Source organism: Ailuropoda melanoleuca, chromosome 2 (genome assembly GCF_002007445.2).
Source record: "Ailuropoda melanoleuca isolate Jingjing chromosome 2, ASM200744v2, whole genome shotgun sequence".
Taxonomy (NCBI): Eukaryota; Metazoa; Chordata; class Mammalia; order Carnivora; family Ursidae; genus Ailuropoda; species Ailuropoda melanoleuca.
Window position 1 is genome coordinate 65,382,806 of NC_048219.1, and position 9,391 is coordinate 65,392,196.

The 9,391-nt window shown below is 38.2% G+C and overlaps 1 long non-coding RNA gene across 1 annotated transcript; it reads left to right on the forward strand.

Moving 5' to 3' along the window:
• The first annotated feature begins 840 nt into the window (after window positions 1–840).
• On the forward strand, window positions 841–5,270 carry LOC109488988. Its single transcript, XR_002141904.1, has 3 exons — window positions 841–866; window positions 4,140–4,188; window positions 5,156–5,270. It is a non-coding gene; the product is annotated as an uncharacterized LOC109488988 (long non-coding RNA).
• The last annotated feature ends 4,121 nt before the right edge of the window (window positions 5,271–9,391 follow it).

The following is a 9,391-nucleotide window of genomic DNA, read 5'->3' on the forward strand; positions in this document are numbered from 1 at the left end:
AACCTGTAATACTCTGAAGACAAGTTAATTGTATCTTACAGTACGTCTAAATTTTACTATTTGATATTGATGTTTTAAGCTTCTGATATATGGATAACCTTTCCAAAAGCATTTCATCTTTATCACTCTAGAAAATTTTCTTTTGTTCCTTCACTAATGGGCTATACCCTAATCTTAAAGCATCCTTTGTTTCTTTGAATACAAAAAAAACTTAGAAATTTGCCAATTTAGTTCAAGTATTAATGCTTTTCTTTTCAGTTAATAAAGGTGTTGGGGGATTTGATAGTGATAGATATTATATAACGATGATTTTGAGAATAACTAGACTAATAAGCTTAACACAGGGACTCTGTGCCATGGTATGTCTTGACTTTTTCTTTTTGCTTGCTCTAAAGTACAATAGAGAGGCTTATGAAAGCGGCAGGTAACAGAGGACTGACTTAAGGAGGAGGTTATTTTTCAGACATAATTAGGAGCCTGGAAAACAGCATGCTGCTGGCTTTGGTTGAGAAGTTCAATGACGGTAGAGCCACTGTCTCTGTATCTCTTGGCCTTCTCCTCATGTGTCAACTCGTGGTCACAAAAAATGGCTGCTGCACTTCCGCTGCCGCAGGGAGGACGGGTGTGGCTGAAGGCGCTTGCCACTAGGGAAACGGCACTTGAGTCTTTTTATTTAAAAAGACTTTACTTTATCCTAGAAGCCCCACCTGGATATTCCTGCTTTACATCCTATTGGCCATGACGAGGTCTGAAGGGCATCCGTGGAACAAGCACAGAAACTGACTTGGGAGAAAGAGCTGCAGGTGGGGACGAGGACAGGTCACCAACAGCATCTCTCACAGAATGTGCTCAGCACGATCACAGTGGTATGATTTATTTATTCATTTTTAGTAACACCTTAGACAAGAGTTTTATGATACAGAAAGGGAGTGAGCCCTCTAGCTGGTCTTGCATGTGTCCCCCCTTTTATGTGCTGTATTTGTCAGCATCACCTACGATGGTTCTTTGGTATCTGGGTTGAGCTTAACTAAACATTCATTAAATTAAGAATAGAAACCAATACAAGCTGTGCCCCATAGTTCAATGTGACATGCTGTGATTATTGTCAACTACTCCTGCATGCCAAAAAATGTTGTGCAACAAACTTCCAAAACTCGGAGGATGGAGACAGTCATCACTTATCTCAGGTGGCTGTGTGCAGCCGATTAGCCTGGGCTACCTTAAGAGCTCGGTCGTGCCCCAGCTTCTCTCCAGCCTCCTGCTGGGGCAGGCTGGCAATCCCAGGCATACTCTTCCAGGGTGAAAGCTAGGCCCCAGCAGCAAGCCTGTCACAAAAGCACTCTTCTTCAGGCTGCCTCCACCCTGCCTCCTAACACCTCCCTGGCCAAAACAAACCCCATAGCCAAGTACCGAATTAAGGAGGCTGAGAAATAAATCTACCCACAGAGTGAATGTTTTTGAAGACAAATTTTATCTGCCACAATCTTTCCACCGGCTTGGGGCTCAGGGACTGAAAAATAGTGATTGCTGCAGCATATCCCAAATCATATGGCACTATTTTCACCATGTGTTTGAAAAACAATGATATAAGGATTGCTTCATATTCTAACCTTCTATTCTCAATAAATTATATATTTTAAACACTGGGGGTGATAAAACCTGCTATCCTGCCCTGAGTCACTATAAAATATTAATGGAAACTTGCCTGGCTGACACACACTGACTCCAATGAAGTTGGCAGAGTCCCAGACCTCTTAAGGGAGGAGCCCCTAGAAACACCACTCTTAAGACAGAGATATATTTCCAAATCTTTGTGGAGGAAAGATCTGGCTTGGAAAAATAAGTTCAATATTATATAAATGTGCAAATGTCATGAAGAGTTCTTTCTTTTCCAAAGGTTAGGGCACATATCTAAGAAGGGAATGACCCTGAAACATCATGCTGACAAGATTTGCGATATTTCGTGACCTAAGTGATCCTGTCATAAGGAGTTTTAGCTTGTACTTTAAAGTTCTTACTCTCCTATAATCGTCAGCCTCTCACACAGCCCATACCCCATTATTGCCAATGTGATGACCATCCAGTCTAGATGCTCCTTGTTGTTTCCTCCTGCAGAGCAGGTCCGCTATGCTTCGTAACACATTCAGGATGGAGAGTAACTGAGTAATAATAGTAAGGGTAAGAATAAAAATACTAGATAACATTTATCCAACACTTCAGATACCTTACTACATGGGATAAATGGTATTGTTTCCCCCTTGTAATAGATAAAGAAATGGCTGTTTTGTACATTTCAGCAACTTGCCTGAGGCCATATAGTGGGTTTTATTTACTTGAAAACTAAAAAGAGTCTATAGGTTTTCAGTTCAAGCTAGAAATAAAAGATAATTAATGTGCTTTACCGTGTATTGAATAAAAAATATTAGCATTGAGGATGATGGACATGTTCTTTATTATGAATAGATTAACTACATCTGGTACACAATACCACCTACATCACATAAATAAAGGAAAAAATTATCATTGACCTTTCTGGTGCTTCGTGAGAAATAGAAATGCCAGTGAAGAGGTCTTCAATGCGATCTTGAAAGAAGATGAACAATTTTAGAAAGGAAATGTAGCCCAGAAATACTCTCAAAACACTGCAATGCAAATCACAGCACTGGTTCATGCACTCATTTGAGGAGGAGGTGGTCTCTGAAAGATGATGGGATTGACCTGAAGAATTATGATAGAAAGAGTTCACAGTATTAAACTACTTTTGTAAGTGGAGGAGAGACAGAACTCCATTTTCTGGAGAATTGATGTGCTCAGTGAGCTGAGTGAATATCATCCATAAAGTCAAGAGGAGCTGAGCTGGTTGAACGGATAGGGCACATATTAAATTGATAGTGATTAATTAGTTTTATGTCACTTTGGTGCTTTTAGACTTGTTCATGGTGTGGTTTTCAATTATTTTAGTATTATTGGAAGAGCCAAGATTAGACCATAGTTATTAGAATTAGATGAGTTACCTTATTTGCAGAGTAGGATAACCTTTGCTATTTTCCTTTCACGTGATCAGTGCCATTTGCAAAGAAAAAAAATGAAGTGGTGTGAACATATACAAAAGCTTAACAGTGGACTAGATTTTTAAAGACAGGATCAGGTAAATCATATGCTCAGATTCAAAAGCATATTTAAGATAAGTTGTTTAAATTCTTATTGTCACTTGCTGTCCTTTTTTAAGTTAGCCATTGTAAGATGTAAAAAGACAAGCTGGAACTGGACATCTCAATTTCTGAGAAACAATTAGAAAATGAAAACATCCTGAAATCCTCACATTCAATTCAGAAAATATTTTCCCTGTGAAGTCACACAAGAGAATAGGCTTGCAGTTCTAACTCTATGTCTACCTCTCTCTCTCTCTCTCTATCTTAATCCATCTATCTGAGAGGCTCTTAATGAGACTCTATGAATTACCACAGGGATCAAATGGAGTACATTGCTGGAAGCCATGTTTGTTACTAAGCTTTATTCTATTACATTGTCAGTTGAGGAGTGGGGTCAAAAATGTCAATAATCCTTTGTATGTTATTAGCAAATGTGGCAACATAATACCATGCTCCACGTAGACAAAAGGTCCAACAGACTGTGTATGTGTGGGGGAGGGCAAGGCGGGAGGAAGGGAAAGGGAGGTCTGGCAAGTGACTAGTATAGAAATCCTTCTTTCACAGTGAACCTGGTGAAAGACAATTCAATCTCCTGATGTGAATTCTATCCCCATCACTTCTTCCGAACTCTCATTCCACTAGTTGATCTATTCTCTTCTGTATATTCAAACTCTTTCCCTTTAACATATAAACAAAGATTAATCTCTCTTATTTTAAAGAAAAATAAAGGCCTGCTGTTGACCTCATGATTTGTATCTCCCTTCTTTTCAGAGGCACTTTTCTGGAAAAAGTATTCTCTGCTTCCATGTTTCATCCAGTGAAAAATGGCTATATATTTCAGTCAAGATGATTGTTGATTTCAAAATCCAACTTTTAACACCCTATATAATTTATTTATTATGTTTATTGTCTGCCTTTCTCCCATTAGAATGTAAGCTCCAAGAGGGCGTGTATCTTTATTCATTTTGCTCTCTCATGTATCCCCAGATTATGGAATGGTGCCTGGCACAGACGGTGTTCAAACCAAATCTACTGCGTAAGTGAATAAGTTAATGAGAAGGGAGATGTGGCCTGTTTAAGCTGCTAATGCTGTTACTGTCTCTTTCCCATCTGATGTTCTCTGAGGGGCAGATATCCAATGACTGGCTATTTCTCTCATGGGGTGGTTTTTTATATTCTTTACAGACCCCATTAGAACCCTCTGTACTTTGACGTCTTCAGATGTGGATAATGCATTGTCTGCTGAATTAGGAAAAAATCCTTTCATGACACTGTAATCTGGCTTCTTTCTAGAGATGGGAATTCATAAATCCTTGCACCCTCTCACTCAAGTCAAGAAAGCAAAATATAATTTTGCCAGAATAAAGACTATATGGAAAGAAGATGATTATAAAGAGCTGAGAAATTATGAGAATAAGTTTATCCTCTAAATATTCAGCTTTAAAACCTACACACGAGTCAGAATAGAGATAAGCAGACTTACCTAACTTACAGGCCAGTGAATGAAGGTATTAACGTATCTGAAAAAAATAATATGCTACAGAGTTGTAGGAATAGAAATACAGGAAAAATTGGCAATAAGCATCCAAGAGTGAGCAATTTTATTTTCTTCCTTAATCAATGAACATTTTCTCCTAAAAGCTTAAGTGCCTTTGAAATAAGAACAGTACAGTGTAATTTCTTTTTAAGAAGTCAAAGAGCTTAAAACAAGAGACATTTCTATGAACATCAGAAACAAACAAAGATAGATGTGGTGGCAAGTCAAAGAAAGTAAATAGAGATCATATGTGTCATTTCAAATCTAAAAATCCTCCCATGTTCTTGCCTACCTTTTCTCTCTCTTCCCTTATCTGCCTTCCCAGTGGAGGACTCTGAAATATTGGGGAAGGTAAAAACTTCAGTCTTTGAGTCATGCCTTGGAAGAAAGCTAATTGTCCACAAACAGCCCCATTATACCCTTTGTTATTGTGGTAAGTCACTGAAATTTCAAATTTTTCTTACAGCCCTTAGACCAACCCGGACACAGAAATTATGACCTTGAAGAGAGGTATTAATGTAACAAAAGTCTTAAGATTTCGAACATTACCGGGGCACCTGGGAGGCTCAATCGGTTAAAGCGTCTGCCTTCAGCTCAGGTCATGATCCCAGGGTCCTGGGATGGAGCCCCGCATCTGACTCCCTGCTCTGTGGTGAGCCTGCTACTCCCTCTCCCGCTCCGCCTGCTTGTATACTCTCCCCCTACCCCCATCAAATAAATAAATAAAACCTTAAAAAAAAATTCGTAACATTACCTTAGCACTAGTTAGCAAAATATAGTTGGAAACTTTGAGAAGATGGAAAGTCATGGTATGCAATGGTAAAACATTTCATACTATCACCTATAATAAGTCAGAAGGCAGACAATGTACTTTCTGAGCTGGTTTTCTCTAGATTAAGATTTCGCAAAAGAAGCACAACTGACATGTTAGGCTAGGGTGGCTGTCCTGCTAATTGCGTGATGTTCAGCAGTATCTCTGGTGTCTACTACTAGATGCCATCACATCTGCCTAGTTATGACATTGCCAAATGCCCCCTGAGGGGGTAAACTACCCCCAAGTGAGAACCACTGCTTTAGAAGAAGCGACTGGAAAAAATAAGACTGTTTATATTGGCCACCTCCCTTTTGGTGAAGTATTACAATAGATCAACTCAAGGAAGAATTGACTGGCTTATAAGCAGAAATAAGAGGAAATAGAGAGACTCTACATTTGGAGTTTCCAAGGCTAGGAAAGGTGAATTGTTCCTGGACTTCAGACAGTGAGAGATAAGTTTGAAAAATACTTTGAGCATCAAAGTCTCAGTAAAACTTCTCAGAGAACAAAGAGAGTTAGTCCTACAAAAGAGATCAGATAGAGTATGATCTTTCCACCTTTTATTTCAGATGGCCTAAAGGTATTCATCATTATACTAAAAGAGAGGGGCAGGGAGGCTAGAAGAAAATAAATCAATTTGGTTTCAGAATTATGTCTAAGAATAAACTTTGAGTGTGCTTCCTGGCACATGAAATTGACTGAAAGCAAACAGATCAGAAACCTGCTGAGGGTTTTTTTTTTTTTTTGGCTTTATGAAGATTATATTCTGCTGGAAGGAAACAGATAATAAGTTATCAAATAGTAAATAAAGAATAAAACATCACCAAAATAAATCCTATTTTATACTCCTTTGTTTGGCAAAAATTGAGGAATCTTATGATACTATTAGAGATGGTGTGAGCTGAAAGAATATTTTCAATATGGCTGGTTCTGGTATAAACTGGAAGACAGTTTATTTTTGCCTCATAAAGCTGAATATAACCGAAGACCCAGCAATTCTATTCCTAGGTACGTACCCAAGAAAAACTCTTGCACATTTGTACCAGAAAATATATACAGAAATGTGGATATAACAATACTGCTAATAATAGCAGAATATTGGAACTTACCATAGAAAAGAGGGGGAAAATTGGTGCCCTTGGGTGGCTCAGTTGGTTAAGGGTCTGACTCTTGATTTCAGTTCAGGTTGTGAACTCAGGGTCCTGGGATCCAGCCCCATGTTGGGGCTCTGCACTCAGCGGGGAGTCTGCTTGAGGATTCTCTCTCTTCCTCTCCCTCTGCTCCTCTCCCCACTCACACGCACTCTCTCAAATATATAAACAAATCCCTAAAAAAAAAGAAAAGAGGGAGGAAATTGGTATATTTACACTATGAAATATTACACGGTGTAGGAAGCAAATAACTACAGACAGCTGCAACAACATGATTACGTTGTACTTGAATACCAGAACGGGGCCACAGGTTACATTCAGCATAAAGACCTTTTATAAAATTAAAAACAATTTTAATTAAAAAAATCACTGTTCAAGTGTGTATGTGTGTAGGTAGGAAAGAAAATGAAGAAAATGATAAACACAGAATTTAAGATAGGGGCTAGCTGCCTCTGAGGAAGGCAGGAGATGGATGGATAGAGAAAGAGAACATTAGTGGAACTTCATTTTAATGTTTTAGATCTAGGGGTTGGGTGTTAGGTTCAGGGATGTTCTTTGTATCAAGAAAGAAAGGAAAGAAAAGAAAAGAAAAAGAAAAAGAAAAAGAAAAAGAAAAAGAAAAAGAAAGAAAGAAAGAAAGGGAGGAAGGAAGAAAGAGAGAAAGAGAGAGAAAGAGGGAGGGTGGAAGGAAGAGGGAGGGAGGAAGGGAAAGAAATGTACTAAGTTTTGATTGAATTATATTGCCAAAAAAACACCCAAAAGTCCAGATTAAATCAACCTGCTGGCTCTCAAGCTTGCTCCAGCAGAAAGTAGGCTGTGCAAACTATTCTGTCCCCAGAATAGGGAATGTTCCCCAAAATCCACTTCAAATGTAACCAAGGAGAATCACAAATAAGGAAAGATAACAATAATGATGAACAAAGGAGAAGCTAGAGCCAGGAACCATGCAGAATAATAGACAAGAATGTCTAGAGAGAGAAAACAGGGTTTAATTGAGAAGGGAATTCTTGTTCCACCTTGTATAAAAATATTCCAATTAAATAAAAAATATACATATGTGAGACACATACATATATGTGTGAATACACACACACACACATACTCTCACTCATGTACTTCTATACCTACGAATTTTAAATTTAGCAACTTTCAAAGATAGTAACCATGATTCTTAGGCGCACCAGCATATCAGCCCCACATGGATGGATCCGCTGGGCATGGATTTTCACTATAAGTTCAGTCACAATGCTATTTATTAATATTACAGCATGTTTGTTCTGTTTGAAGCAGTTTTATTGTCAATTTAATTTTGATGAAAAGAAGAAAACTAAGATAAAAATATTTTTGAAAAATTTTTTATAATAGAAAGAAACAAGACAAACCAGAAGCACTGTCAATATTTACGGTTCTGGTGAAATTTAATTTTGCATGCATGTTTATGCATTTGTATTTTGTACAATACCACTTTATTTCAGTGTATATTCATAAAGTGCAAAGCTGATATATGCACATCAAAACAAATGAAATGATATGAATAAATAAAAAGTTAAGATAGTTTCCTCCCCAACCCGTCTTAAATTCTAATGTTTCATGTTTAAATCAATATCAATAATTTTGTGGTTTTCCAGTTGTTTCTTCAGGTTCGTAAAAACATATTAACAGATAAAACAGATGAGAGAGAGAGAGAGCACCCGTGAGACCGATTTCTGGTGTTTTGTTTTGCTTTTGTTTTTTGTGTGTTACTTTTGTGTGTTGGTGTCTGACAGAGTGGTGTTTGGGTGGATCGTTTTACACCTGTCCCTGTGCCCCTCAGACATTCTGCCGTTTCATCCCCGGTGGCCTGGGAGGCTGGTCTGTGCTGATCGCACAGGCTTTTCCAGGGTTTGGCTTCCTAGTGGTGCTGGAAGAGTATCAGAGAAAGGGAGGGGGAACTTACGCCTCTTTGTTACCCTTCTCCCAACCACAGTCCCTTCTTCCATTGCTGCCAGGCCACTAAGCCTGTGTTCCTCAGTTTTTCTCTTCCACCCAGAGAGGCAGCAGTGGCTTCCTGTCATTCTTATGCCCGGTGCCCCATCATTCTTTATTGACTCCCTTAGCCCTGCCCTTCCTACGTAAATAGTCCCTCACTGTGTACTCATCTGTTAAGCCCTACCATTGTGTTCTTTCTTGGTGAGTCCCTGACAAATCGACACACCCACAATATGCTATATCCTGGGTCACTTTTTCCCCCAACTTAATCGATCATGGTCATCTCTCTCAGTATTTATATCTTTAATTCATTGTTTATAACAACTTTATTTTGTTAATGCTTGTCTGTTATGTCTTATTCTGATTATTCCTTTAAATATTTCTGAATCTTTTGGTTTGGGAAATGTCATTTTAAATGGCATAAAACAGATATTTAAAATTTGACAGTCTTTGGTTTTTCATTGTAATATTTAGTTTATTTACATTTATTTAATTTTTGGAATCAAGTTTAATGAGGTATAATTTATAATCAATAAAATGCACGTATTTTAAGTGTACAGTTCAACAAAAGCACACACCTATTTAACGACCATCACAATCACCATATAAATCATTTCCATCACCCCAAAAGATTCCTTGTGCCCCTGCTTAGTCAATCTTCACCCCAACCCCCAACCAAACCCAGGAAATGACTAATCTGCTTTCTGTCACTGTATATTAGATTAGCCTTTCTTGGTATTTTATATAAATGAAAATCACTATACTAGCA